The sequence below is a fragment of the Pristiophorus japonicus genome, chromosome 27, assembly GCF_044704955.1.
Source record: "Pristiophorus japonicus isolate sPriJap1 chromosome 27, sPriJap1.hap1, whole genome shotgun sequence".
In the NCBI taxonomy this organism is placed as follows: Eukaryota; Metazoa; Chordata; class Chondrichthyes; family Pristiophoridae; genus Pristiophorus; species Pristiophorus japonicus.
Window position 1 is genome coordinate 60,813 of NC_092003.1, and position 14,713 is coordinate 75,525.

At 43.9% G+C, this 14,713-nt stretch overlaps 1 protein-coding gene across 5 annotated transcripts in view; it reads right to left on the reverse strand.

Moving 5' to 3' along the window:
- Positions 1-14,713, reverse strand: part of LOC139239510 (swi5-dependent recombination DNA repair protein 1 homolog) — a 92,816-nt gene that overhangs the window by 55,593 nt on the left and 22,510 nt on the right. The gene's annotated exons all lie outside the window — the stretch shown is intronic.

Consider the following 14,713-nt stretch of genomic DNA (forward strand, 5'->3'; position numbering starts at 1 on the left):
TGTTAATATAAAGCACAGTTAATGTTACACAGCGGCATGTACCCCTGAAGCACCAATAACATCAGGCTCACTCTCCGCCCGAGTAGTAAATCCCCCAAATCAAACCTGGATCCTTTCCTCCTTCTCTAAACCAGGTTTCCATCTGTCTCCCAGCTCAGCCTCCCCTCCAACTCACTGCTCACAGACAGACCTCATGGGTATCTCAGTCCCCGGGTGAACACTGAGTGCAGATGGTCAGAGACACTGGATGGTCAGTGGGGGATACCATGGGGTATCTCAGTCCCTGGGTGAACACTGAGTATAGATGGTGGGGACACTGAATGGTCAGTGAGAGATACCATGGGGTATCTCAGTCCCTGGGTGAACACTGAGTGTAGAGGGTGGGGACACTCGATGGTCAGTGGGAGATACCATGGGGTATCTCAGTCCCCGGGTGAACACTGAGTGTAGATGGTGAGGACACTGGATGGTCAGTGAGAGATACCATGGGGTATCTCAGTCCCCGGGTGAACACTGAGTGTAGATGGTGAGGACACTGGATGGTTTGTGAGAGATACCATGGGGTATCTCAGTCCCCGGGTGAACACTGAGTGTAGAGGGTGGGGACACTCGATGGTCAGTGGGAGATACCATGGGGTATCTCAGTCCCCGGGTGAACACTGAGTGTAGATGGTGAGGACACTGGATGGTTTGTGAGAGATACCATGGGGTATCTCAGTCCCTGGGTGAACACTGAGTGTAGATGGTCAGGGACACTCAATGGTCAGTGGGAGATACCATGGGGTATCTCAGTCCCTGGGTGAACACTGAGTGTAGAGGGTGGGGACACTGGATGGTCAGTGAGAGATACCATGGGGTATCTCAGTCCCTGGGTGAACACTGAGTGTAGAGGGTGGGGACACTCGATGGTCAGTGGGCGATACCATGGGGTATCTCAGTCCCTGGGTGAACACTGAGTGTAGAGGGTGGGGACACTGGATGATCAGTGAGAGATACCATGGGGTATCTCAGTCCCCAGGTGAACACTGAGTGTAGAGGGTGGGGACATTGGATGGTCAGTGGGCGATACCATGGGGTATCTCAATCCCTGGGTGAACACTTGAGTGTAGAGGGTGGGGACATTCGATGGTCAGTGGGAGATACCATGGGGTATCTCAGTCCCCAGGTGAACACTGAGTATAGAGGGTGGGGACACTGGATGGTCAGTGAGAGATACCATGGGGTATCTCAGTCCCCGGGTGAACACTGAGTGTAGAGGGTGGGGACATTCGATGGTCAGTGGGAGATACCATGGGGTATCTCAGTCCCCGGGTGAACACTGAGTGTAGATGGTGGGGACACTCAATGATCAGTGCCTCAGTCCTGGGGTGAAATTAGATTAGAAATAATTTGCTGTTCTTGGTTCTTCATTGATAAAACTATAGTTTTTTATATATGTGAATAATGTAAATATTAATACTGAATATATAAATCAATTGGTGGTTGACTATCAAAAGTATTTTCATAATATATTATACAAATTGCCTGATAAATATACTGATAGAATTTCTGAGTATATGAATCATAGAATCATAGAATAGTACACAAGGAGGCCATTCGGCCCATCGAATCTATGTTTGCTCTTTTAAACAGAAATCCCGTTAGTCTCACTCCCCGCTCTTTCCCCACATCACTGCACTTTTTTCTCCTTCCACTTTTCATCCAATTCCCTTTTGAAGGTTACTATTGAATCTGTTTCCATCATCCTATCGGGCAGTGCATTCCAACTTTTCTATTATTTGTTCCTGGGATGTGGGCGTCACTGCCAAGGCCGGCATTTATTGACCATCCCTAATTGCGCTTGAGAAAGTGCTGGTGAGCCGCCTTCTTGAACTGCTGCAGTCCGTGGTCCGTGTGGTGAAGGTGCTCCCACAGTGCTGCTAAGGTGGGAGTTCCAGGATTTTGACCCAGCGACAATGAAGGAACGACCGATTATAGTTCCAAGTCAGGATGGTGTGTGACTTGGAGGGGAACGTGAAGGTGGTGGTGTTCCCATGCGCCTGCTGCCCTTGTCCTTATAGGTGGTCGAGGTTGCGGGTTTGGGAGGTGCTGCTGAAGAAGCCTTGGCGAGTTGCTGCAGTGCATCTAATAGATCGCAAGCGCAAAGCATTTCTGAGCCTCAAGCAACAGCCCAACTCGGGAGCTGCAAAACAACATTACAGACAGCTCAAGGCTCAGGTCCAACAAAAAACTTGGGACCTAAAGAACAGGTGGTGGATGGTGAAAGCACAGGAGATACAACAACTGGTCGACTGCCACGATATGCGAGGATTCTTCATTGCAGTCAAGGTGTGGAAGAAAGAATCTATGAACACCTGGCTTAATTTAGAGGGAAGGGTTAAATTCTGTTTTTTGCTATGCTTAAAGAAATAATAAGACTAGAAAAATAGCCACGCTTTTTAGCCTTGAAACTTAGAGATGCAATTAGGTGACCATCTGGTATTAAAAGGGAGTCTCCTTTTGACTTTGCTTATCAGACTGTGAACAGAGAGAAACTATGCAAGGACAAATAGAGTATGTACCTCCCGAGACGACCTTTGTACTCGCGGGACTAATGAATAAGATTCTTTTTCTATTTCTGTATTAAATTTCTGTATAAAGATAAGTGCAATTTGCTTCTACGACAGAGTTTTGCCTTGGTACGGTCCAAGCAGGCTCTCCGAGATATATCTTGCTTTTTAAAATAAATTCTCTCGAAGTGCACTTCTGAAAGTCTCTGCCTGAGTTAATTTAAGCTAAATATTTCCTCGACAGCTTCTGGCGTAGTCGGCAGGATCTCTAAAAAAAAACGAGATCCAAAAGAACTAAATTTAACTTTTAAAGAGAAAAGAGGAATTTTAAGGACCTTCCTAGCTGAAAGGAGGAAGGTGCCTAGGCCGTCCTAGCTGAAAGGGGGACGGGCCGCCGAGATCCCCTGGGGGCGGGTGAGGCATAAGGTAGCTACCGCTAAGAAGCTAAAATAACAAAAAAGCAAAAGGAGACCCCGAGCTGAGCAGAAAAGAGAACACCGGTGAGCACTTTGTAAATTATTGTATATTTTGTAGGATTGTCCTAACTCTCATTTCAGAAAAGATCGCGAGACGTTGCACCCGGAAGAATGGGAAACGGCTCGAGTCGAGCAGGGCGTTCGCGCCCAGCTCCTAGAAAAGGAAAGAAAGACGACCTCTCAACTGAAAGAATGAAAGTACATCCTAAGACTGAGAAAAGAATCAGTAAGGTAGTAAAGCAACGAGAGAAGGTCGGAGATCCCATTGTGCCGCCCGGCTCGCCGGCGGACACTGTAATTAAAGAAACAGCAGACGACAGATACGCGGTAACGTTTAGTAGCGATTTGTACGGTTGGTCTGATGGGGATTGACCATATGGAGGAAGTTTTAAATTGTCCTTAATTGAGGAATGGAGACAGACCACCAAAAATGGGACAGGGGACCCCAGTTGGGATAAAGATTATATGGAGAATTGTTTTAAAAAATGGACAGAGGTGGCAAAGAGGCACCAGCCCCTAAAAATAAAAAGAAAGAGGAGGAGGGTAAGGAGAAGCCCCCTCCCTCTTACAGCCCCCCCGAGTGCCCCGGTTATGACCGCTTCCCCTGTCGGCTTATACCCCCGTCCTCCAACCACCAAGCCGGATGATTGGCAGGAGATTATAGAAATAGTGGCCGCTCAGCTGGATAAGACAGGCCGATTCCTCCACTACCCCCACGACACAAGCCCCCGTGTAATGATCAGAACAACGGCTGTCCTAAAGCCCTGGACACCGGGAGAAGCTCGGGATATGATATCAGCTGCCCCTAATCCTGTTAAGAAGCCAGTAGCCTTTCACAACTGGCTTGAGCAAACCTGTACCATTTATTAAAGGGAGCTAAAAAGCATGGAGATATAGGGGAAGTCACCTGCTGCTTGCAGAAAGCAGAAGAATAGATTTTGCAGGCAGATGGAAAAATAGTTGGGACGAGCATGCAGGAATACCAATGGATCAAAATGAACACTTGGCAGTGCAAACCTTGTTAAATTGTATGTTGCCACAACAAGCAAGAACATACAAAATAAGGGTTTTGGACTGGCAAGGAAAAAGTTGGAAAGAGACAGTTACAGTACTGGCTAACATGGATAGAAGAGGGACTATTTACCTATAAGGAAAATATGGCTAAAACAGCAGGTCAGTAAATCAGCAAAAGGGACGAGGACAGGCACAGAATAATCAGCATAGGGATGCCCCGGAGGCTTAGTGGTACAGGCAGCAGCCCTCCGCTTATCGGCAGACATAGCAGAAAACCCTCTGGCAGTAGTAAAAGTAGGAGACATTATGTAAAGTTCCTGGTGGATACCGGTGCTACTATGTCTTCTGTACCATCCTCTGTGGGATTACCTATAAGCAACACCACCGTCTTAAGTATGGGTGTGGCCGGTATCCCCATGAAAGAATTTTTATCTGAACCTACCAAATTGATAATTGAAGGACAATCCGTTAATGATGAGACTTTGATAGTCTCTAAAACAACACCGCTCCCTTTATTGGGAAGATAGACTTTGTGCAAACTAGGAGCCACAATTTATTACACAAAGGAAGGAATGTACATGGAGCTCCCTCCAAATAATATTCATCAGTTCTTTAATGGGATTAAAAAAGAGAAAAGGGAGGATAACAAAGAAAAGGCTGCCCTCTATTGTTGGCAATTGAATGGCAACTTCTATTCCCCCTTGATACATGAAGTTATACAAAACTTAAAAGCTAAATTTGAATCTAATACTGAAGAATTGATGTATAGAATTTTGACAAGCTTTGAGGCAGTTCAGCTTCACTGTACAGCCTGGTACACTCGCCAAAAAGCTGAAACTTACCAGTGTTTGGTACAATCCTTTTTAAATAGAGAAGAAATAGTAGAAGCTACGCCCCGCATTTATTTTGGACCAGAAGGATTGGGGGTAGCCATCGATTTGACACCCTTACCGCAGCAGCGGTATAGAGAAGCGAACTCAACACCTCATCTGACCTTGGCTGTAAAACCGCCAGCGAAACCTAAAGATATGGGTCCGATGATTGTAAGAATAGAAAGAGAAAAACAGCAACACGGCTATCAACCTTGGGTAGTAATAAAATTGCAAAATGTTCAGATAGACTTTATCACCCACAACAGGGGGATTCTCCAGTGGAAAGGTAAAAATCATGCCTCCACTTTTGAAAAACAGCAACCAAGCCCTAAGCTGCCAATGGCATTGAATCAAGTATCTTCTGAACTTTGGGCAAAACATAAGAATCATGTTGGGCAAGTACATTCTGCAGTACCCCATCGGGTACAATTGATAAAGAATGCCGTGTTACCAAGCATTAGGCAGTACAGACTGCCTCCAGAGGCAGAAAATGGGATAGAGCCAGTTATTTCTGCATTGTTGGAACAAGGAGTTTTAGAAAAGACACAGAGCCCGTGTAACACTCCGATACTGCCCATACCAAAGGTTAATAGGCCGAATGAATGGAGATTTGTGCAAGATCTGAGAGCTATTAATAAGATAGTAGTCCTATCACCCCTGTGGTACCGGACACCAACATTATACTATCTGCTATACCACCAACAGCAACTGTCTTTACTGTAATAGACATGTGTTCAGCTTTTTACTCTATCCCGTTAAATCAAGAAAGTCAGTATCTGTTTGCTTTCACCCACAAGAAGCAGCAGTACACATGGACTAGGTTGCCCCAAGGATACACCGAAAGCCCCGCAGTATTTGCAACAGCAGTACTAACCCAAGAACATGGTGGGGGAAATAGACCAGTTGCTTATTATTCGGTTTTGCTGCCTCCAGTAGTAAGGGGAATGCCAGCATGTCTACGTGCTGTAGCTGCTACTGCAGTCATGGTGGAGAAGTCGGTACCTATTGTTTTGGATCATCCATGTACTGTCATTACATCCCATGCTGTGTTATTACTTTTGAATTCAGCTGCCACACAACACTTTACAGCGTCTCGAAGAACAGGTTATGAAGTATTACTGCTGTCACACCCTAACTATACCTTTCGACGTGCACCGGTAGTAAACCCAGCCACCTTTCTTCCTACTAAAGAAGTAGAGGATCCAGACCAGCATGATTGTCTGTTAACGGTGGAAGTAGCCACCTTACCAAGACCAGATCTGCTCACAGAGCCCATGGACAATCCTGATCTTATTCTCTACACGGATGGATCATCACACAGGCCGTCGGATGATTTATTTTTGGCAGGCTATGCTATTGTAAATCCCCACGAAACTATTGAAGCATTCGCCCTGCCTCCCGGAACCTCGGCTCAGGCTGCTGAATTGTTTGCCCTCACTAGAGCTTGTATAATAGCTAAAGATCATACTGCTAATATCTATACTGATTCCAGATATGCATTCGGTGTGGTCCATGATTTTGGACAACTGTGGAAAAACAGAGGCTTTATCACCTCTGGTGGAAAGCATATTAAGCACTCTCAACTGGTGCTTAATCTATTAGACGCCATTCAGTTGCCAAGTAAGGTAGCCGTTATCAAATGTGCAGCTCACACAACCGGTGAGGATGAAGTATCAGTAGGAAATAGGAGGGCTGACAAAGCAGCCAAACAGGCCGCTTCGGCACAGGCAGACTGCCTTCAAGCAGTCTCAGTTTCCCCTCCACAGGTACTTGACATCCAACAACTTAAAACAGCCCAACAACAAGTTACCATGCAGGAAGGAAGAACTTGGGAAAACCAGAGTTGTTTTCTAAAAAACAACATTTGGTATCACCCTGATGGGCGAACTGTTTGCCCTAGATCTCTATTTTTGCCCCTGTCTCGCCTAGCACACGGTCAGGCTCACATGGGCAAAGGAGGGATGATACATGCTATTAATGCACAGTGGTATGCACCAGGAATAACAGTAGTAATTGAGAAAGTTGCTCGAACATGCCAAATTCGTCAACAAAATAACAGAGGTAAAACACCTGCTGGATATGATCATCTACCCCAACCAAGTATGCCCTTTGAAAATGCCCGAACAGCAGTAAAAATTCTATTTAAAGAAATAGTACCAAGATATGGGATACCTATGGGAATCAACAGTGACAGGGGAACCCACTTCACCGGAAAAATAGTGCAAAACCTTGCAGAAGCGTTAGGGTTCCAGTGGAAGTTACATATACCATATCAGCCACAGTCCTCGGGAATGGTAGAAAGAGTAAATGGGATAATAAAATCTACCCTTACCAAGGTATGTCAGGAGACTGGACTGAAGTGGCCAGAAGCCTTACCATTAGTATTGTATACAATGAGAAACCAGAAAAACCGAAACACTGATTTGAAACCACATGAAGCCTTATTGGGAAGACCAATGCCTACCGGCGTAAAACCACCACTGTCAGATGAAAAAATAGCATTAATTTGGAATGATGAAAAATCACTAAAGTATGCTCAGGCCATGTGTGAAATAGCAAGAAGTCTGCATGAACAAATAAAGCAGACACAGGTGCCCCCGTCGGAAGGAAATATACACCTTTCAGACCTGGAGATCAAGTGTTAGTAAAAACATTAAATAAAGAATCCTTTTTTCCTAGGTGGAAAGGACCGTATCAGATAATTCTCACAACACGAACCGCTTTGAAGTTGGAAAAGCACCCGAACTGGGTGCATGCAACCCGCTGTAAATATTATTTCCCCGACGAATTACAGCCGAAGGAAAAGGCATTGAACCAGGACGTACTACGGTCGCCCGACTAAGAAAACAGCCATCTTTTAGCTGAAGAACTGTACCTGCTCTTGTATTAAATATTTGGACTTGAAAATATTGCCCAAAATTCACGGACGGATGTCAGAGCTCATTTGTGTGCCAGTTTGGGCCTTTATTATTTGGGTCACTGTTACTATCGTGTGGACGTGTTGTTATTGTAACAACTTATTTCAAGAGTGGTATAGAAACAAACAAGAAAGGGAAGATGGGAAGGGACTCTTGGAAAAATTATAAATGGACGTTAGGTATACTGATCATTTTAGCGACAGGGAACTCCCGGCAGGAGGAAGAAGTCCTAAAAGAAGGAAAAATATGGTATGGGAAAGAAGTAATATTATAAGGCAGCAAGGCAATTTTATATGCCCAGTAGGCCAAAGTTGTAAAGTAGGGAATTTTACGGCACGATGTGAGGCATGTGGAATGAAGGAAGAAAGAGGGGAATTCCAGTTTATATTGGGGAAAGGGTATCGGTTGTTCATAGAATACCAGGCCGATGTGTGGATGAAGTGTACCCTGAGCACAGGGAAAAACAAGAGATGGGGGTACATAGGAAGGCCGGACAGGAGAAAAGGTAGTTATTCTTTTACAAGTATGGTAGAAGGGCAGCGGATGTTGTGCATGAATAACACCCCGGTGAATGGAGGAGACCCATTTGTGGTAAAATGGTCAGTAAAAGAATCCGACCACCCAGAAGACCGGGACCCAGGACATCTAAAAAGGATACTGACCACTTGCATCCCAGTGGTAAGATCCCCAGGTGTATTAAATCTAACAATACGAATTAAATATCCCCCAAAGAAAGAAGATGGTTGCCACACAACCAGTGTTAAGGTATCTTTTGAAAAAGAAAGACCCCAAAGAAAGAAACGGGATGTATTAGAGACTGTGTTAGGTGGAGTGGGAGCAGGAATAGGAGCATTGAACTCCATGGATAGCGAGACCCTACAAAATAAAATCCAGGCCATCGGGGGACTGGTAGGGGAAGATATAAAGATCAGAAATGCCTGGGATGAAGGATTACAGCAGTACTGAAGCTTGCTATACACCCCATAGTAATCGTAGGTGTGGTTATGCTTGTATTATTAATAATCCTTTGCGGAATGTGGATAAAATTAAAAAATGTAATTAGTCAAGTAATAGGCCTGGTCTCTGAAATAGAAAGAAAAGGTATATACATGAAAGGAAGGTTAAATCGCTTAGAGGAAAAGGTTGATGAAGACGAATATCTCCAAATGCGACCCTATCCTGAAGGGTGTACACCCCCTTTTGCTCAAGAAGAGAATACAGGAAATTGTGTTGATCTAAAAAATAAAAAGATCAACAAGGAGGGAATTGTGGAAGAAAGAATCTATGAACACCTGGCTTAATTTAGAGGGAAGGGTTAAATTCTGTTTTTTGCTATGCTTAAAGAAATAATAAGACTAGAAAAATAGCCACGCTTTTTAGCCTTGAAACTTAGAGATGCAATTAGGTGACCATCTGGTATTAAAAGGGAGTCTCCTTTTGACTTTGCTTATCAGACTGTGAACAGAGAGAAACTATGCAAGGACAAATAGAGTATGTACCTCCCGAGACGACCTTTGTACTCGCGGGACTAATGAATAAGATTCTTTTTCTATTTCTGTATTAAATTTCTGTATAAAGATAAGTGCAATTTGCTTCTACGACAGAGTTTTGCCTTGGTACGGTCCAAGCAGGCTCTCCGAGATATATCTTGCTTTTTAAAATAAATTCTCTCGAAGTGCACTTCTGAAAGTCTCTGCCTGAGTTAATTTAAGCTAAATATTTCCTCGACACAAGGCCACCTACGGTCCAAACTCCCAAGGCCTCACCCCACTCCTGGCCAAGAATGGGGAAACACTCATCAAGGACACCGAGGCTGTCAGTGTCCAATGGAAGGAGCACTTTGAAGATCTCCTCAATCGAGACTCTGCCTTTGACTTGAGTGCTCTCGACTCCATCCCGCAGCATGCCATCCGCCACCAACTCAGTGAAACTCCAACGCTGCACGAGGTAGGCAAAGTCATAAAACAGCTTAAGAATAACAAGGCTACGGGAGCGGATGGAATCCCTGCTGAGGCGCTAAAGTATGGCGGAGAGGCACTGTTGGCACAGATACATGACCTCATCTCTCTCATCTGGAGGGAGGAGAGCATGCTGGGAGATCTGAGAGATGCAGTAATTGTGACCATTTTTAAAAAGGGGGACAAGTCCGACTGCAGCAACTACAGGGGAATCTCCCTGCTATCAGCCACTGGGAAAGTTGTCGCTGGAGTTCACCTCAATCGTCTTCTCCCTGTGGCCGAGGAGCTCCTCCCGGAATCACAATGCGGATTTCGTCCCCTACGGGGCACAACAGACATGATCTTTGCAGCGCGCCAGTTGCAGGAAAATTGCAGGGAGCAGCGCCAGCCCTTATACATGGCCTTCGATCTTACAAAGGCCTTTGACACTGTCAACCGTGAGGGTCTATGGAGCGTCCTCCTCCGTTTTGGATGCCCCCAAAAGTTTGTCAACATCCTTCGCCTGCTTCACGATGACATGCAGGCCGTGATCCTTACCGACGGATCCATTACAGACCCAATTCACGTCCGGACCGGGGTCAAACAGGGCTGCGTTATCGCTCCAACCCTCTTCTCAATCTTCCTCACCGCCATACTCCACCTCACAATCCACAAGCTCCCCGCTGGGGTGGAATTAAACTACAGAACCAGTGGGAAGCTGTTTAACCTACACCGCCTCCAGGATCACTCCAACCTCTGGCGTTGAGCTGCAGTATGCGGGCGATGCTTGCATCTGTGCACATTCAGAGACTGAACTCCAGGATATAGTCAATGTATTCACTGAGGCATATGAAAGCATGGGCCTTACGCTTAACATCCGTAAGACAAAGGTCCTTCACCAGCCTGTCATCGCTGCACAGCACTGCCCTCCAATCATCAAGATCCACGGCACGGCCCTGGACAACGTGGACCATTTCCCATACCTCGGGAGCCTCTTATCAACAAAGGCAGACATTGATGCGGAGATTCTGCATCGCCTCCAGTGCGCCAGTGCAACCCTCGGCCGTCTGCGGAAAAGTGTGTTTGAAGACCAGGTCCTCAAATCTACCACCAAACTCATGGTCTACAGGGCTGTAGTAATACCCGCCTTCCTGTATGGGTCTGAGGCATGGACGATGTATAGAAGGCACCTCAAGTCGCTGGAGATATATCACCAACGATATCTCCGAAAGATCCTGCAAATCCCCTGGGAGGACAGGCGCACCAACATCAGTGTCCTCGACCAGGCCAACATCCCCAGTATTGAAGCATTGACCACACTCGATCAGCTTCGCTGGGCAGGCCACATAGTACGCATGCCAGATACGAGACTCCCGAAACAAATGCTTTATACGAAGCTCCTTCATGGTAAACGAGCCAAAGGAGGACAGCGGAAATGTTATAATGACATCCTCAAAGCCTCCCTGGTAAAGTGCGACATCACCACTGACACCTGGGAGACCCTGGCCGCAGACCGCCCGAGGTGGAGAAAGTCCATCCGGGAGGGTGTTGAGCTCTTTGAGTCTCGACGCAAGGAGCATGAAGAGGCCAAGCGCAGGCAGCGGAAGGAGCGCGCGTCAAACCTACCGACCCCTTCCCCCGACCAATGTCTGTCCCACCTGTAACAGGGTCTGTGGCTCTCGTATCGGACTGTTCAGCCATCAAAGAACTCACTTTGGGAGTGGAAGCAAGTCCTCCTCGATTCCGAGGGACTGCCTGTGATGATGAGATGGTGCACATTGCAGCCATGGTGCGCCGGTGGTGGAGGGAGAGAATGTTTAAATCGTTCTATCGAAATCCTTCATGATTTTAAGCACCTCTCTCAAATCTCCTCTTCGCCTTCTTTACTCCAAGACGAACCCCAGTTTCTTCAGTCTATCAACGTAATGACAATCCCACATCTCGGTACCCATTCGAGTAAATCTCTCTGCACCCTCTCCAAAGCCTTCACGTGTTTCCTAAAGTGTGCTGCCCAGAATTGGACACAATTCTTCAGCTGGGACGCAACTCATGAATTTGAAATCTAAATTTTAAGATAAATTTAAGAACTGAATGTAAAGATGACAAATTAATGACAATGGAAAATATAAACAAACATACGGATGTAAATGAGAATTTAAACGTACACAAAACTTAAGTATCAGTATTACATTAAAAAAAACAAATGCAACTGTCGAAATATTAGAAAGAATTGTGTCAATATAACTATAATATTTACAGTAAATATCCGTTTCTGTGCAAATAAAGATCAATGATTTAAGGGCATCTTAAAGGTAGAAAACATTCTCAAATCTCTTGAGGTGTAAACAGACTCCAGGAAGGAGGGGAATAAATAATATCAAACAACAATGCAAATATTACATATCCATCATAAATACATTATACATAATATGAATCGATAATACAAATATTAACTATCTGTTGCAAATCCATAATAAATAATATCAATCATGGGGGCATAGTTTCAGAATAAGGGGTCGCCCATTTAGAATGGAGATGAGGAGGAATTTCTTCTCTCAGAGGGTTGTAAATCTGTGCAATTCTCTGCCCCAGAGAGCTGTGGGGGCTGGGTCATTGAATATATTTAAGGCGGAGATAGACAGATTTTTGAGCGATAAGGGAGTGAAGGGATCTGGGGAGCGGGCGGGAAAGTGGAGCTGAGTCCATGATCAGACCGGCCATGATCGTATTAAATGGCGGAGCTGGCTCGAGAGGTCGTATGGCCTACTCCTGCTCCTATTTCTTAAGTTCTTATGTTCTTATGCTCTATTCCAACTGCATAATAAATAATATGAATTGATAATCTAAATATTAATGATATATTACAAATGCATAATGAATAAAATAAATCAACAATGCAAATAGTAAAGATATATTACAAAGGAATAATAAATTATATAAATCAATAATGCAATATTTCAGCTTTATTATCAATGTATAATGAATAATATCAATCAGAATTGCAAATATTAAATATCTATTACAAATGCATAAAATACCATGAATTAGTTATGCAAAAATTAAAGATAGATCACAAATGCATAATAAATAATATCACAGTATTGCAAATATTAAATACTATAGCAAATGCATCATAATTAATATAAATCAAAGATGAAAATGTGAAACATCTATCACACATGCATTATAAATAATATGAATCAATGCTGAACATATTCAAGAATCATTACAAATGCATAATATGAATTAGTAATGAAAAAAATAAAGATATATAACAAATGTATAATCAATTATATCAACCTGAAATGCAAAAGTTAAAGATATGTTACAAATGCATAATAATTAATATTAATCAGTAATGCAAATCTTAAATACTATTACAGGTGCACAATAATTAATATAAATCAACAATGCAACTGTTAAATGTCTATCACAAATGCATAATAAATAAATAATATAAATCAATAATGCAAATATTAAAGATATATTTAAAATGCTTATTATATAACATGAATCAATAATGCAAGTATTAAAGTTTTACAAATGCATAATAAATAATACCAATCAGAATTGCAAATAAAACATTTCTATGACAAATGTATAATAAATACCATGAATTAGGAATGCCAAAATTAAAGGTAGATTACAAAAGCATAATAAATAACATAAATCAGTCATGAAAATATTAAAGATATATTACAAAGGATTAATAAATTATATCAATCAGTAATGCCAAAATTAATGATGTATTAAAAATGCATATTATATAATATGAATCAGTAATGCAAATATTAAATATTGATTAGAAATCAATGATAAATATCAACAACTACAACTACAGCCTGTATTTATACAGCGCATTTAATAGAGTAAAACCTCCCAGGATGTTTCACAAGTTGTTATAAGACAACAATTCGACACCGAGCCAAATAACCAGGTGACCAAAAGCTTGGTCAGAGAGGTCAGTTTTAAGGAGCGTCTTAAAGAAGGAAAAAGAGCAACAGAGGTGGAGAGCATTAGGGAGAGGATTTAGAGCTGGGGCCCATGCAGCTGAAGGCACGGTCATCCATGGTGAAGCGATTATAATCAGGGATGGTCAAGGGCAGAATTAAAGGGGTGCAGACATCTCGGGGGGTTGTGGGGCTGGAGGAGGTTACAGAGATAGGGAGGGGTGTTGGGGCTGGAGGGGGTTACAGAGATAGGGAGGGGATAGGGGCTGGAGGGGTTACAGAGATAGGGAGGGGTGTAGGGGCTGGAGGGGGTTACAGAGATAGGGAGGGGTGTAGGGGCTGGAGGAGGTTACAGAGATAGGGAGGGGTGTAGGGGCTGGAGGAGGTGACAGAGATAGGGAGGGGTGTAGGGGCTGGAGGGGATACAGAGATAGGGAGGGGTGTAGGGGCTGGAGGGGATACAGAGATAGGGAGGGGCCATGGAGGGATTTGAAAATAAGGATGAGAATTTTGAAATTGAGCCGTTGCTTAACCGGAAGCCAATGTTGGTCAGCGAGCACAGGGGATAATTGGTGCCAGTTAGAAACATAGAAACATAGAAAATAGGTGCAGGAGTAGGCCATTCGGCCCTTCGACCCTGCACCGCCATTCAATATGATCATGGCTGATCATTCAACCTCAGTACCCCACCCCAGCCTTCTCTCCATACCCCTTGATCTCTTTAGCCATACGGACCACATCTAACTCCCTTTTGAATATATCTAACAAACTGGACTCAACAACTCTCTGTGGTAGGGAATTCCACAGGTTCATAACTCTCTGAGTGAAAAAGTTTCTCTTCATCTCAGTCCTAAATGGCTTATCCCTTATCCTTAGACTGTGTCCCGTGGTTCTGGACTTCCCCAACATCGGGAAAATTCATCCTGCATCTAACCTGTCCAGTCCCGTCAGAATTTTATACGTTTCTATGAGATCCCCTCTTATCCTTCTAAACTCC